Raw genomic sequence first — 14,934 nt, forward strand, 5'->3', positions numbered from 1 at the left:
GCACTCCAGGTCCTTCTTTCAAGTCATAATAGTTTACACCTTTAGCAACTACTCAGTCTGCTGCAAGGGTACTGCACTGCAGAGCTGAGATAGAGGCATCCCAGGAAGAGGAAGCAGCAGTGTGCTTCATGTATGCACTGAAATATCATAGGAGATGGCACAGGAGCAATTCTGACTAATGGAATATGCTGCCCAGGGAGATGATGGAGTCACCATCACTGGAAGTGTTTAAAAAGAGCCTGGATGAGGCACTTGGTGCCATGGTTTAGTTGATTAGATGGTGTTGGGTGATAGGTTGGACTCGATGATCTCCGAGTCCTTTCCAACCTGGTTAGTTCTGTATTCCATATTCCGTTTCTTAAAATAAGTCCAGAATGATTCTTTTTCGTTTGGTGTAAAGTGTATGTGGTACCTACTTCCTTCATCTCTCAAAAGAGGAAAATTGAAAATGTGAACAAACCATTGGGACAGAAAACAGTGATGGTTTCAGTAAAAACTGAAGCTTAGATGAGAAGTGTAAATGTTCATATTCATCAAGGACATCCCCGCTGTATTTCCTGAAATAAAAGGATTCTGCAGGATGAAGCACATTATTGTATTCATTATTAAAGCAACCACTGACCTTTTGCTTGAAAATAAAGTGCAACCTCAAAGAAGACTTGACAACAGAGTGGTGACAGATTTGTAAGTCTACAAACCTGCCAGCACAATGATCCGACATTATTACTGCTCAGGGGCAAAACCTGAGTTCACCACTCAGTGGCCTTCTGAAGTGCAAGAGCCTTCCCTCAGTGCTGCATATAAAATCTCTGCTAAATCCTGCCATGTCTCGCAGACACAGTGAAAATTCAGGAAGTTTAGTGGAAGGAAATTATATAGATGAGAAACAGCAGCAACTGAATGAAAATCATAAGACTCCTGGTCACAGACTTCAAAGTAAATTATGATTCTATGATTCTAAGATAAGTAAATACAGAATCTGATGCTAGGCAGAAGCACAGATAAAAAACCATGAGGGAATGCATTTATCTGAGAGCCTGAAATATTTTCCTAGCTAGAGAAATATTCAAACATGGATTCTGAAATTCAAAGTGAGCACTGTGGGATGTGAGCAGCTACGTTTTGGTATAGACTGGAGGAAAAAATGTGTATCCAAGAGAACTGGCCTCTGCATACCCTACATTTTGAATGTTGCCTGAGCTCTCATTCACCTCATCACTTCATGACCTGAGCTCATAGCACATCAGGCAAGAGGTGACAGGACAGCTGCCTTGTGCAGGCCACAAAGGTCAGGGCCACAAGGCCATTTCCAACAAAAGCAGTTCTGTGAGCTTCATGTCAGTAGCTTCCAGGAGCTGCTGCAGCCCGCTGCTCAAGCAACATGCTTTGAAGACTTAAATAAACTAAAATATGGATATGAGATCCTCATTCTCCATTTGCCCGAGTTTTCACAATGCCTACATCCTGCACATCACAGACATGAGTGGGAAATTATTCACTTGTCAAAAGGAGTAATTTAGAGGTTATTAAATTTGAAACCTAACCTTTGTCGGCTTATCATCTTGGACTTGTGCATTTATGGTCTGGTACACCATGCAGAAGAGCAAGGTGAAGCACCAGGTCCTGTACCTGTGCCATAACAACCCCATAAAATGCCAGAGGCTTAGGGTATAGTGGCTGGAAAGCAGCCCTGTAGGAAAGGACATGGTGGTAAAAATGAGCCAGTGTGTGCCCAGGTGGTCAAGAAGGCCAACAGCATCCTGGCATGGATCAGCAACTGTGTGGCCAGCAGGACTAGGACAGCGACTAGGACAGCACCCCTGTACTCATCCATGGTGAGGCTGTACCTCAAATCTTGGGTGCAGTTTAAAGCCCCTCACAACAATAAGGTCATTGAGGTGCTGGAGCATGTTTGAAACAAAGCAATGAAGCTGGTGAGGAATCTAGAGTACAGGTTTTGTAAGGAGCATCTGAGGCAACTGGAGTTGTTCAACCCAGAGAAAAGGAGACTGTCTCTCTACAACTATGTGGAAGAAGGTTGGAACGAGGTGGGCTTTGGTGCTTTCTCCCCAGTAACAAGTGACAGGGCAAAAATGTTGCACAAAGGAAGTTTAGATTGGACATTAGGGAAAAATTCTCTAACAGACTCTTAAGCCCTGTAACAGACTATTTAGGGAAGTGGTTCAGTCCCCATCCATGGTGGTATTTAGAATAAAATAGAATAGAATAGAATAGAATAGACCAGACCAGACCAGACCAGACCAGGTTGGAAGAGACCTTCAAGATTATTGCATCCAACCCATCATCCAACACCACCTAATCAACTAAACCACGCAACCAAGCACCCTATCAAGTCTCCTCCTGAGCACCTCCAATGATGGTGACTCCAAAAGATGTGTAGACATGGCACTTACTCATTGACATGGTTTAGTAATTGACAGTATTAGGTTTACAGATGGTTTTAATCTTAAGGATTGTCTCCAAACTACATCATTCTATGATTCTCTGAGACAGTGAGCAGGGCTCTGTGATAGTTTTATCTTCCAAAACACTTAAAGCCAAAGCTGGTGAAACAGAAAGTGGCTCACTGACTTCCATGGAAACAAGGGTGGATTTTTCTGTAGCTATTAATTTTGTATCAGATGAGGTGTTTTGACACAACATGCATTCCCTGTATTACCTATAGGTCAGTAAATTAAAATGTTTTTATGCATACAGCACTAGTAAATAACCTTCTCCACAGGAGTTGTTCATCTGTAGATTTTTATAACCTGAGAAAGCCTTTAAGCAAGTTAACCCAGGCAAAAGGGTTTTGATTCCTACACAAAACCATACCTTTGAGCAAAAATGAAGTGTGACTTTCAGAAGAGATATCCCAAACTCTTCTAAAATTGCAAGGCCTGGAGGAACCACTGAGTGCTGGACATAGCATAGCAATGGCTTATTACTCCTATTCTTTTATTCTTCCCAAGTCATGCCTGATTTCTGTAATTCTTAGCAATTTCATCCTTACAAATCACCTCTCTTTATAGCTGCATTATCTTTTATGTCTCTGTCACTCTTTGAAGGAGCAGAGAGGTAACTTGAACATTTCTTGCAAAGCAGATGAAAATTTCGTCCATAAAACTGGCATCTGAAAAAAATAAAAAATGAGAAGAGCTTAGGAGGAACAGGTTCAAATTCTGAAGAAGAAAAAAATAGTCTCAGACAAGACAGGGCTAGAGTTGTACTTAAGGAAATGGACAGATAGTCCTGAATGCTTGACCAGATTCTGGGGAGTGAGAGTATTAACTGGTTTCAGAAATGAAACTGCTGTCTGAGCACATAAGACAAATCTTGATCTATTTTTTCTGCAGAAAGGGCTATGGAGTCTTGACCACTAACAAGACCTCTGTAATGGAGGCTACAATTCAGGAGGGTTGCTGGAGGGAATAAACTAAATTAACAGCTGATTATTTGGTGCTACCTTCCTACACTGGGAAGGAAAAGTGAGGACTTCACATAACTTATCAGCGACTGGATTTTCCATGAGATAATTTGTCACAGCTCTGTGCTACAAACTGTGCAAGTATCAGATTTTATTTCTGCTTTTATCAGTATGGTATCACTTCATTTCCATCATCTGGCTTCATACCAGGAAGTATATTGAAAAGTAGCATCAGTGACTTTTTACTTCTTCACTGTAGTGGGTTATATCACACAGTAGATTAAATATCTGGAGTTATCTGTTTTAACTTTCTGGTTTCTGTCGACTCTGGATCCTGTTTCACTGTCTCACTCACAGTTTCAAAGTTAATTTTTTCTCCTGAAACTTTTAGCCTTTGGGGAATGTGTTTTATAAGGTGTTTTTAGTTTCCCTGTACGGTGTGGCTAAATAGAATTACCAGGTTTTATTCAGTACAAATAAAATTCTAAGTGAGGTTAGTCACCTTCAGGAGAAAATATCTGCCCTTTCATAGATTTCTTTTTTTTCCCCCCAATTTAAACACAGAAACAAGGTAGCAGTTTATTTTCTAACATTTAATGTACCATAAAAGTATCTCAATATGAACAGGGTTAGCAGATACTTAATCTGACACCCTGCAAAAATACGGCTTGCATTTACTTCGGGTGGCAGGGCCTTGCGGCAGACATACACAGGGCTCTGCACAGCAGCAGGGTGAGGAGCAGTGAAGAGTGAAGCGTGGAGGAAGGAAATTACTTTCAGCAGTAATGATGACCATGAGTCTACAGACCTTGCAATGATTTGCTGTCTATTTACTGCCAAAATGTGGACAGGAGAGCAATATTTGTGTGGACTATGCTGAAGTGTCATGCAGCATCCTAGGGGTGGACTTTGTCACACGTCTCTTGCTCTCTGCTCTCCACAGAGTTTAAGGTCACTTTCCTCTGAAGAAACTGTCCTTCAGAATGTAAAGCTGACCTGGGCCTGTCCCACAATGAAGCTCTAGATCTCAGACTGTGCAAATACCCTCACAAAGACGGAGGAAATGTGCTTCCTGGTTTTGCAAGAGGGACAGTGCGAGCATGAGGCATTTCTTCTGAATATTACTTCTGAGTAAAGAAATGCATCTATGAGCACTTGCCTGCAAACTGCACATCGAAGAAAAGTTAAAACATTGCTTCACTACAGTGATGTCACACACAGGGGTATCTTCTGAGGTAGGCAAAAAAGTCTGTCTGGGTAATGAGAATGAATCAGGGGAGTATTCATCTTAAAGATTTGCATTAATTGGCACACTCTTCCACTAGTGATAAAAGCTGCAAATAAATGCAAGGCAACATAGTCTTTTCTTGCACAAAGCAGTCATTTTCCTGTGTTTAAATAAATAAATAGCTTGAGTGTGTTTTTTTTTCAAGGTGTTTAATCATTGTTTGCAAATGTTGACACTTTAAATTAACAAGAAGATAAGGATCTGTCTTGGATATTATAACTCCTTTCAGGATACACAAAGTTTCTTGTGCCTCACAGTGTTCTAACCCTGGTGTTTTCCTTTAGCCTGCTGAGCAAGTTACATTATAGGTAAGTGGTAGCAGTCCATCATACCTAAGCATTCCCCACCCTTTCTACTACTGATACCTGTAAGAGTAATTAAAAAAGCATTCAAGAAATCACATTCATATGTATTACTTTGTTTCACATGCGTTGTTTGGTGAATGTCCATCACACCCTTCAGTCTGCGCAACTGGGCTGTCACTTGAGAAGTGCATTAATCTCTTAATGAGGTCCAGACTAATTTGTATGATGGAAAAATGAAAAGAAGTAAAAATAGTAAGGTTACTTGCAGTCTCCTATCAATGATAGTGATAATGAAGCTTTAGAACAAATGACAAGAAGAATTCCCTAAATTTTAAAGCCTATATTAAGGAAAATGCAGTTATAAGAGTAAAGAAAGAAGCTGGGGTTTTTTCCAGGTGGAAAAACAAATAAATTAACAGGGGAAATGCCTTGCTTCCCTTAAGAAAGGCAATTCTATCAAAAATGGAGGTCAGAAAGTCACCTGTTCCAAATTCTGATAAAAGTTCATCCCTTGTCCAGTAGGAATATGACTTCATCTGAGGTGTAAAATACGTTTCTTCATCCTTTTCTGCCCCTATTATAAGTGGAATTCCAATTAATTTTTTTCCCAACTTTTCCCTTTCTTTGAAAAAATGAAGTGTCTTTATGGTAATCCAAGAAAATCCTCTTCATAGAGCAATGTTTCTGTATTTAATATGCCAGAACATATTTAGACTTCAATATTTTAATATATACTTTCAACAATGCTTCACAGAAAAATTAATTGAAATAAAGATGCATGAAATACAAACAGCAAAATGTTGTGTTTCAGATGCTGTGGTTCTGCTGCTGTTGGTCAGGTTGTTCCACTTGGCATAGAACAAAATGGTACTGCAGAATCTGCTTTAATTGCCATCATAGTCCAAGCACTGTAATTATTGCCTGGCACTGGCAGGAAGCTGCATTAATGTGAGAAAGTTTATCCACTTTCCTGCTTCTTGAGGCTAGCAGAAGAGTTGATGAACACGTATAAAAGACTAATTCTACTAATTGTAGAACCATGGTAGGTTTGGATTGGAAGGGACTTTAAGATCATCTAGTTCCAAACCCCTGCCACGGGCAGGGACATTTCCTACTAGACCATGTTGCTCAAGGCCCCAACCTGGATTTGAACACTTCCAAGGCTGGAGCCTCCACAACACCTCTGGGCAACCTGTTCTAGTGCCTTCCCCTTCTTCATGGTGAAGACTTTCTTGCTAATGTGTACTCTAAATCGACCTTATGATGGTTTGAAGCCTTTACCCCTTGTTCTGTCACTACATACTTCAGCTGTTCTGTAGCCCCCTTGAAGTACTGAAAAGCCACAATAAGGTCTGCTTAGAGCTGCCTTTTCTCCAGGCTGAACAACCCCAACTCTTTCAGCCTCTCCTCATAGGAAAGATGCTCCAGCCTTCTGATCATCTTTGTGGTCCTCCTCTCCATCCTCTCTAATAGTTCCATGTCTTTAATTCACAAGTCTTGGAGAGGTAGACCATATTAACCTTTAGACCCTATTAGTTTTAATGCATTGCTACCAGACTACAATTTTAAAACATAGTTCCCAGGCCCCTACAGACTTTCTCAATTACCTTTGTTTGAGATCTTTAAATCATTTTAATTCAAAAGAGACAGTCTCACCTCTCTTATTCTGCTGTTCAGTCATTAGAGAACTTCCTAAAATGTATATTTTTAATGGCCTCAGACAATTATTTTATGCATTTGTTAAGAAAAGCTTGAATATATTGGATGGGTGTGCTGACCACCTATTTGGCAGGAGGATTTTTCCTACTGAGAGAAAACTGTATTCTTTGCTGTTACTTGAATCAATTTTACAGTTGTTGCATGGATGGGCAAACTGAAAGTTTTGCATGCTTTGAACTTCAGCCTTTCCACACAGATGCAGCAAACCACTTTGAATCCTAAAGTGACATTCTTAATCATAAGTAATTAGTCTTCCTTTAGGGCTAGTTTAGAACGGCCTGTGATGAGCTGCTAGGTGGGCACCTTGTCAGAAAGCTGTGGTAGAAACACCACTTTCTATTCTACCTGCAGTAGAAGCATCAGTGGAGCAGAGAGTACAATTTGTAGTTGCTTTGGGCAGACTGAAAAAAGCAAGCATGGCTGTCAGAGGACTGAGGAAAATGGAAGGTAAGAGCTTCACTTGGGCTCTTTGTAATCATTTTAGATTTATGGACCAACACAATGCATTTAACAGCGAAAGGGGAAACTTCTGCCTATTTAACCTGAGGACAAAAGACTCGCTTGTCACAGCTACCTTCCAAAGAGCATGTTGAAGTAGCCCATGAAGCACCACGTCAAAATTACTGCTCTAGAAAATTATATAGTGTAGCTGCAGAAATTTCAGTGAGGGGTAATTTTCAGTGAAAGAAATAGGGCTGCTAGAGCAGGCTTTAGTTTGACTTCCTGGCAGTTTATCAGTCCGACGACAGCGTTTTCAGCACTGGCAGGGATGCAATGAATAATCACCAAGAAAAACACACCATAAACTGAATAATCTGCTTAATGACACGAAGTTTTAAAAACTGAGCCCATAAATTTGGTGTGGGTGTAATTACAAGACATCCTATAACGCAACAATAAAATGAAATGTACAAGCTCATCTTTCTGGCTACACGTGCTCTAGCTTTTGTTTTGTAACTCCTTGTTGTTCCAGCTCATAACTTGCATTTTCTAATTAATTTTAAAATAAATTCAGAATAGTTTTATGACTAAATAGCTGTCACCCAGAACTTTTAATATCCCTGCTTTACGCATTTGGATTTTCTCTAATGAAGCTACAAGTCTGATAATTAGAAAGATTTTGATTCCCACAAAATGAGCAGTAAATTTTGACAACAATAGTAGTGGAATTCATTTAACTTTTTTTAAAGGAAACTCAACCCTTTACTCTTTTTTTTTTTTTTAAGCTATTCTGAAAATTCATTACCTGAAACTGAGCTAACAAGATCAGGCTTTGTGAAGGTCTGAGAATGATTATGTTCCAAACTGCATTAATCATCTTGAAAGCAATTACCCTGTGTCTGTAAAGCCATAGACTATACTCAGGGAAAGTTGAAGTGCCCATGCAGAGAGCTATACGGTGAATTTTATTTCTTCATAAGAAGCTGGTTATTCTATTAGGGAACCCTTTCAACTAAAACAGAAAGTATAAAACATTAATGACAGTGATTCTGTAATTCATTGGTATGAATGATCACTGGACTGCTGTTTCTGTGGCTCAGACTGTAGAATTAGGTTTTCGTGCATCTCTGTAAAGTACTTGGACGTTGGACGTGGCACTTGGTGCCATGGTCTAGTCATGGGGTCTGTGTTGACAGGTTGGACTCGATGATCCTCGAGGTCCTTTCCAACCTAAGTGATACTGTGATACTGTGATACTTCTCAGGAGGGAAAAAAAAGAGGGAAAAAAAAGTGTTGGGGACAAGGGCTTAAAAAATCCACAACTGTTGTTTGTAGACGTGCTTGAGAAATACAGTTTTAGAACAAGCAAGGGATAAAGCAGCAATAAACTGAAATTCTAATGTGTCTGCCTGTTCTGGTGCTAGCAAATTAGATTGTTCAGGTAAAGGTGCAGTTTCCTGCTCTTATTACTCTTCAGTAACCACTTACGCATCCACTGAAACCACAGAGGCTGGTCTATGAAAGTCAGTTAAGAATGCTAGGGAACATTCCCACCCATGCTTGTTGCAACACCACAGTCCTTCTACATGCTGTCATCTGTGAGATTTAGTACTGCTCAAAATAATTCCTGGGCATGGTTCAGCAGTTAGGATGGACCAAGGAAAGTCACCTGCAGCAGCCATCCTGGATTCAGGTGAATTTAGTGTTACAAATGAGGTTGTTCTGAGCCTCAGTACCTGAGGTTAGCACCAGTCATGTTTAATTTAGCCCTGCATAGTCAGATGAAGTTCCTTGTGGCTTTGGCTGATGCAGAGATACTCAGCTGGACAGCAGGAGTGACCTGTAGGTGCTGGAATGGCACAGTACCATGCTGCTACTGAGCAAAATGTCAAAGTTCAATATGAGTTCTTGGGGTTTGGGCTGGTATATTTCATAACTATTAAAGAGCCCATCATCTTGGTCTAAATCTCTGCTTTGGGATGGATTTCTGGGGATAACTGAGGGCACAGTGGGTAACTGCAGTGGTTACTTGTACTAATATTGGGAGAGCAATGGAGATTTTCCCTTTTAGGCAGGGACCATGTTTTTTTGCCCAGGCACAGGATATTTGTAGCTGTAGTGAATAAAAAGACAAAGTGAACTTTATGCTGGTAGAAAACTCATAGATATGGTTATTTTCCTTTCTTTAGTTATAGCTTTTCTCAGTACAAAAGCAAGAAAAATGTTTTCATTTTCACAGTGGCTTTTAAAGCAAAAATGGTTATTGAATGTGATGTTGCCTTGAGATAAATAAAGATTTAATGGGGACATTCTTTTCTGAACTTTGCTGCACAATTGTGTGACATTTTCCCCATGCTTTGCCTTGTCTTTTAACATTCATTAATATGGGTTCAGTGTAGACTGCAAGAGTATTTCTAAACCACCTTAGCCAAGCAAAGTCACTTTCTTATTTTGTCGCTAATGTTCATAAGCAAATGTTTTTCGACTATGGCTTTGAATTTTTGCTGTTCATTTACACCAGTATTACTGAAGCATTTAACCTAAAACTCAGAAATAGGAAACTCCAGCTTCCTGACATACCAGCTCTACTGTCTCAAAGATAAAATCACAGAATCACAGAATCACCAAGGTTGGAAGAGACTTCAAAGATCATCAAGTCCAACCTGTCACCACAGACCTCATGAATAAACCATGGCACCAAGTGCCACGTCCAGTCCCCTCTTGAACACCTCCAGGGATGGGGACTCCACCACCTCCCTGGGCTAACAACTCTCTCAGTGAAGAACTTTCTCCTCACCTTGAGCCTAAACTTCCCCTGGTGCAGCTTGAGACTATGTCCTCTTGTTCTGGTTCTGTTTGCCTGAGAGAAGAGACCAACCCCCTCCTGGCTACAACCACCCTTCAGGTAGTTGTAGAGGGCAATGAGGTCACCCCTGAGCCTCTTCCAGGCTAAACAACCCCAGCTCCCTCAGCCTTTCCTTATAGGGCTTGTGCTCGAGGCCTCTCCCCAGCCTTGTTGCCCTTCTCTGGACACGTTCAAGTGTCTCAATGTCCTTCTTAAACTGAGGGGCCCAGAACTGGACACAGTACTCAAGGTGTGGCCTAACCAGTGCGGAGTCCAGGGGCACAATGACTTCCCTGCTCCTGCTGGCCACACTATTCCTAATGCAGGCCAGGATGCCATTGGCCTTCTTGGCCACTTGGGCACACTGCTGGCTCATGTTCAGGCAGCTGTCATTCAGCACCCCCAGGTCCCTTTCTGTTTGGCAGCTCTCCAGCCACTCTGACCCTTGCAGTTTGGTATGTCATTATCCAGAAAATACCTGTCTAAATCCATGAGATTTTTTTTTAAAGGAAATTATTTTTTTCCAATGTGATTTATTTCAGAATTCTTCTGTATTCATGATACCCTTATGTTTGGTTTTGGAAGTACTGTTTTGCATTGACTCATGTTAAAGATGTTAAGACCATATTTGAAGAGTCTTTCTGGTAAATAGAATAAGATAGTGATCAGGAAATTGTAATTTTTTATCTAATTAATTTGAAGTTGGGGAAAAATAACACTTTCCTTCCTTTTACTATATCAAGTTGTGGAGGCTGTAACTCTGGAAGTGTTCAAAGCTAAGCTGGATGGGGCCTTGAACAGCCTGGTCTAGTAAGAGGGGTCCTTGCCCATGGCAGGGGTTTGGAACTAGATGATCTTTAAGGTCCTATCCAAACCAAACCATTCTCTTGATTCTGTGAAATTCTAGCAGCAAATTTATGTATTTACCAGTGTTTGGAGTCAGGGGCAAAGCTTTCTATGGCTGCCTGTTCTGTGGCAGAGAAACACACATTGCTTCACCATTTTCTCCTCCTAATAAGTGCAAGCAAAGGGTCTATTTTATAAATTGTTTACATTCTTTTATCAGAGAGACCCATTACAGGGCTTAGCCCCATCCTGACACTCTAATAGCAATTCATAGAATCAATAAGGTTGGAAAAGACCTCAAAGATCATCAAGTTCTACCTGTCACCCAGCACCTCATGACTACTAAACCATGGCTTCAAGTGCCATGTCCAATCCCTTTTCGAACATCTCCAGGGATGGTGACTCCACCACCTCCCTGGGTAGCCCGTTCCAATGGCCAACAAGTCTTTGTGTGAAGAACTTTCTTCTCCTCCCCTAACCTGCTAGTGACTTGATCTTCCAAACCATAAGAATCCTGTTTCCAGGCACATGGCCTTTATGGGCTGGACAATGTCTATGTTGCAAGGACCAGATGTGTTAAGGGGCTGAATGAAAGACTCAGCTAGGATTCCTTCATTTTTGTGTGCTTAATCTGAAAACTTATTTTCTAGGCCAAATAGAGTGCTTGTGCACATCAGCTCCAGAAGATCGTTTGCTGTCTCTGTAAATTTGTGTGAAAGAAATTGTCCTATTGATTGGCATAGAAGAAGAAATCACTGCAGAAGTTTCTGGGCCCAGCATCGGCCAGGACGTGACTTACACATCACATCTCATTTATGTACATTTTTCCCTCTCAGACAGCTGCAGTTAATGAGCTGAACACACGAGACAGCGACTTATGTCTTGTCTCTAGGTAACGTGAAAATCCCCCATCCTTCCCATTCTTTTCACATCTTTGTGGTTATTTATGCGCCGTTACCTATAGTGTGCAGAGCAGTCTGTTATTACCACTGCTGGCTCTGCTAGTCTGATATCCAGGAAATTTAGGGATGAACTGCAGCCCTGTTCTGCTACCTGCTGCACAGAAGTGATTTGCTGCAGAAGGGACTCTGCTCAAAAACATCAGTATAGACATTGAAGAAGACAAACGAAGACAAACATGCGGAGAGGGGAAAACACGGAAAGGATAGTGCAAGAAAACGGGGAGTTTATATCTCTTCCGTAGCATTCTGACAGGCCATCTAGAGCACAGACTCTTAACTGCCTTGCAAGTATCCATAGGCATCTATTAGGTTGTCTATTAGCAGTCTTGTCACCAAACTAATCAAGTCCAACTCCCTCCACCTCTCTTCATATGTCATATTCTCATGTCAGAATTGCTTCATTACATTCCCACCAATTTCTTGATAGCCTCCTTATACTGAGGACCAGGAAACTGCAGAGAGCACACCAGCTGCAGTACTGAACTGTAGGGAGTCCTTACTGTCCTGAACTTGCTGCTAGAGCAGCCCAGGGTGTGGTTGTTTCTCAATTTGCTGTCTTCCACGGGTTCTGGGTCTGTGTAGAACTATGGTTGCACCACACAAATATTACCAAAAGCAAAGCAGATCAGGTAAAGACACCTGCTGAATTAGAACAATCACTGTCACAGCTCAGCCAAGTAAGAGGAAAACTGCAGGCAAGGCGCACCAAGTTTGGACAGAGCAGGTGTAAGAAGTCTTAGTGATGGGGCCTGGCTAACTCAGAACAGAGCTCATGGCCTGTTGCTAGTAATGGCAATGCCATGTCACAGAGCTACAGTATGACAGACAGACTGGTGAGGTTTCCTTTCTTCTTTCCCACCCATCTCCAACCTTCTCTCTGCAGCCTCTCTCCCTTGATAGGATATTGTTTAAGGGAAAGTTAGCATAAAATGTTTTGATAGATATTTTGAATGGAAAGCTGCATGTATTTTTTATAACACAGATTTGCTTGCTCTTCACTACCTGGGCCAAAATGAAAGCATGGGTGTAATGGCCACCGAAGCTTTTAATCAGCAAGGGCTGAAATGTGACCTGGGCCACTGCAGTAATGCATACTTTGTGATGTAGCCAAGACACCTTTGAAACGAATGACCCTGCAGCACAGTAAATCTGTGCATTTGTTTTACAAAAGTAAATAACAGCTATGAATCTCCTTCTCTGGAGCATGTTTTACTGAAGCCATAAAATGCTGCGACACAGTCTGCTTCACAGCAAACCTAAGGTAAAAGCCAAATATCCCCTGTGCCATAAAGCCAGAGCTCTGGAGCACTGCTCTGCCAGGCTGCCACGGTGCAGGATTGCCATCTGCAGGGGAGGCTGCCGTCTTGATCCCAGGAGGCTGGCAGGCTCCTGATCCCCAAGTATATCCACCAGAAATGTTGGAAATAAGAGCACTGCCACTGCAAAGAGAGGTGCTGCTCTGAAAAAATGTGTGTGTCTAAACTGCATCTGCATTAAGAAAATACAGCCAGCTTGACACAGGAATTCATAGTATCATAGTATCAGTCAGGGTTGGAAGAAACACAAGGATCATCTAGTTTCAACCCCCCTGCCATGGGCAGGGACACCTCACACTAGATCAGCCTGGCCAGAGCCTCATCTAGCCTGGTCTTGTTTCATAAACATGGTCCTATCTCTTCCAGAATTTTGCACAGTTTATCCACATATTGCTGGATGTGCAACAGGGACATGAATAAGCCTGGGAGGTGACCAGCACCCAAGTCCTTCTCTGCAGGGCTACTCTCAATCCACTCATCACCCAGCCATGTTTGTGACTGCCCCAGCCCAGGTGCAGGACCCCGCACATGGCTTTCTTGAACTTTGTGACTTTCACAGAGGCCCTCCTGCCTGTCAAAGTCCCTCTGGATGGCATCCCTCCTCTCTAGAGTATCAACCACACCACTCATCTTGGTGTCATCAAGACATGGTAACAATAGTTACCAGAAATACATCTTATTAAATACAGTTAGAAATGCACAGCTATCTTCACAACTTGTCCCTGATCACACACAAATGACCACTGCTCCACAGCACTTTGCATTAATCTTCCACACGTTAATGTGAATCTGAGCAATTATCTACAGTAGCAGCAAAGTCACACATGGCTGTTACACAGGATGGCAGTTCCTCCAGCACTTTCAAGGCGAGAACAGGTTAGGAAAGAGCTGCAGTAGCCTGCACAGAGCAGGCAGAGTAGCTGTGAGGCACCTGTCTGCTGCCAGAGTGCACAGCCTGCAGTGATGTGAGACCTTCACAGGGCACTTGTCTTGTTGCACTGGTCAGCAGAGACTGGCAGAGGTGAACTGAGATGACAGAGTCTCTTCTCAAGGTCAGGGTTTGCATCTTCCTGTGGCAGAACAGTTTTACTGGCTGGGTGACACAGCAGGAGAGCTGTGTTTTGTGTCTAGTTCAGGCAGAAGGTCACCTGTGCAGTCCAGAGCTGGCCATACCAACAACAGCCCCTCCCAAAATAGCACAGGTCTACATAGCAGCTTTGGGGCACCATTGCAATACAAGCACAATGACCCTCCCTCGGGATCCTCACTTGTCACATCATGCTGCACTGCCAAGGCTCACACACATGGACGTGGGTCTCACCTGGAGCGGAAGAGTTTGAGGCTTCAGCCTTCAAACCACCTAACTAAAAGAGTGTTGATACTGCTTGTTACATACTCAAATTTTCCATTCTGTTAACAAGCTGGTCAACTCATTTTCAATTTCAGTATGAAAATTCCATATGCTAGTATCACCCATACAACTCAAATGATATATTTGGTGCAGTGTTCCTTCTCCTAACATTGCTAAAAAACAATCGCCCTGATTTACTGTCATAACTAGCCTCACCTCGTCAGCTGACCCTAACCTTGCAGCTACAAATATTTCAATAGGTAGCCAGGACTAACCACAAGCAACTATACAGGAGAAGACATCTGTGAGAGACTAAATCTTGTCTCTCTTGATGTGATTCAACAAAGAGAAAATCACCTTTGCTGCTTGCCCAGATGATAGCTGATGTGTATTAGGCAGACGCCACTGGATAATGACTCTCTGGATGGTGGATA

This window comes from Melanerpes formicivorus, unplaced genomic scaffold (assembly GCF_026170545.1).
Source record: "Melanerpes formicivorus ecotype bairdi unplaced genomic scaffold, bMelFor1.0.p_v2 SCAF_62, whole genome shotgun sequence".
Taxonomy (NCBI): Eukaryota; Metazoa; Chordata; class Aves; order Piciformes; family Picidae; genus Melanerpes; species Melanerpes formicivorus.